Below are 2,519 nucleotides of genomic sequence, written 5' to 3'. Positions count from 1 at the left end.
CAGAAGTACAGAAGTGGCTTCTAAAGAAGTCCAAGGAAAAAATCATGGAAACCTCCAATCTGTAGTCAGCTTATCAGAAGCACAGGGAACAATCTGGGTTTGTGACTGGCCCCCGAAGAGAAGGCTAGGCTGGGTGGTTTTGTAGGACTGAATCCTTAACCTGTGGAATCTGATGTTATCTCTGGGCAGATGGTATCAGAATTAAGTTGAGTTTTCATACATCTTGTTGGTGTCGGAGAGTTGCTTGGAGTTGTGTGGGAAGCCCCCCCCCACACACACACACACATTGGAATTGGGTCCAGAAACCCAAAATGGGCCCCAACTCTCATCCTTGAGTGAATTAACCCAGAGAATAGCAAAGTGACTACCATAGGAAGCACTTCATATTTTTAGTGAGAGAATAAAGTTTATTTTGAGTTTTTTAATTATTGAAATGTTCAAAACTAAGCTTAGCACTGGGAATGTGGCAATGTACAAGGTAAAGGTTTTGCCCATAAGGACAGAGACAAGGGGAAAATGACAAGTTCAGAGGCAATGAGACTTTGGCGTCATAAGTATTTTATTTTTAAAAGTAATAACTGCTAAGTGAACATAGATGAGGGTAACCTAGTTCAGGGACAAAAAAGGCTTCCTAGAGGAAGTGATGTTTAAATGAGGAGCTTAGAGATACATAGAAGGATGGAGAAGATGGCCATTCATTCATTCAACAAACAGCTCTTGAGTACCTAATATGTTCTAGGAACTATTACAAAAACTGAGGGTAAAGTATTGAACATTATAGACAAGGTATTTCATCTAATAGAGTTGATTTTCCAGCTGGTTGCTGAATAATAAATAATTCACAAAATATCAGGAAGTGATCCAAGCCATGTAGAAAATAATGCTGAGTGCAGCGAAGGCTTGGTGGTCATAGAAGACCACTCCAAGGGAGTTGCATTTCAGCTGAAATCTAGAGAGGAGAAGTCAGCCACGTTAACCACGTTGACCACTAATGTGTAAGCAGAGAAATGCTAGTGCAAAGGTCTTAATTTTGGAGCAAGTTGGGCATATTCTAGGGACAAAAAGATGGCAATCATGGCTGTCTCAGAGCATGCAAAGAAAATATGAAATGGAAAGAGGTCAGGGCCAGCTCTTGTAAAATCATGTAGGGAACCATAAGATGTTTGATTATATTCTAACCGTGATGGGAAGCCATTGGAGATTTGAAGCAGGGGAGATTTACATATTTACATATTTAAAGATCACTCTAGTTTTTGTAAGAGTATAAAAAGCAATATACGCAAAAGCACCAGATGAGGGAAGACATGGTCTATGTGAAGAAGAAAAAGAAAAGAAAAGAAAAAAAAAAGAAGAAGAAGAAGAAAACCACATAAGCCAAGGAGGGAGGCAGTAGCCAAGGATGATGTCCTTGGAGATATTGGCTGGGACTCCATACCCCAGGCCCAAGGATTTGGACTTTATAGAGGGAAGTCAGATTTCTGTTTTAGAAATACTCCAGTGACAGTGATGGCTCCAGAAACCAGAGTGTGGCTATAAACCTTTCTCCCTTAACAACAGCAACCTTGATGTGTAGGTAACATGTATGCACCAGAGGAGAGCATGAGCGAGAAGATGAGGAGTTCCACACGTGGAAAGAGGGGAAAGAGGGATGCACACAGCTGCGGAGCAAAGTCAGAAAACCCCCAACGGGACCCCCATGGCAGCCTGGGCCATGGGTGCTCTGGGACTCCACAACTCCCGCTGTAGGGTTTCTCAAAGAAACCACAAGTCAGAGCTGGGAAAGCTAAGAGTGATTATTATCTCATCCAGGCCTATCATTTTACAGATGAAATTAGTCTCATTCTCATCAGCCATATGGCTCCGAGGTTAGTTTCTCCAAGGCTCAACCACAAAGATAGGCTAGTTCTGTTTTGTTTTGTTTTATTTTTTAGTCTGGAGATATTGGCTAAAATGACTGTCTCTGTCCCCACCACAAATAATCTGCTTTTGTCCCTCAGTCTGTAAAAGGCCACAGATTGTACATTTAATTTCCCATGCCATGACTTTCTCCTGAAGCAAGCCATTTGCCCAAATCCTTGGAGACTGGGTCTCTGAAAGCCTTCACCATTGTCCAGTGGTGGGGACAGTCTGCCTGCACGAGATCGTACTCTTTTCCAGTAAGTTAGACTGAGAAATAGGTTATGCCTAAAGGCACAAATTCCTTCAATGGACCTACTTCAATTGACCGTTGCTGGCATTTGGCTGAAACTCAGAGGACAGCAATGGAAGAATGAGGAAAGATCATCAAGAGCAAAGATTTGTTATCAGAGACCAAGGTTAAGATCATCCACACTCTTCTATTCCTGATACTATATATAGATGTGAAAAATGGACAGTGAAGAAGGCTGATAGGGAAAAGAAAACTGATCCATCTGAAATATGGTGTTGGAGGAGAGCTCTATGGAGACCCTGAATCACCAGAGAGATGAACAAATGGGTCCTAGAGCAAATTAAGCCTGAAACATTGCTGGAGGCAAAAA

This window comes from Pteropus vampyrus, unplaced genomic scaffold (assembly GCF_000151845.1).
Source record: "Pteropus vampyrus isolate Shadow unplaced genomic scaffold, Pvam_2.0 Scaffold61, whole genome shotgun sequence".
Taxonomy (NCBI): domain Eukaryota; kingdom Metazoa; phylum Chordata; class Mammalia; order Chiroptera; family Pteropodidae; genus Pteropus; species Pteropus vampyrus.
This window is presented reverse-complemented; position numbering follows the sequence as displayed.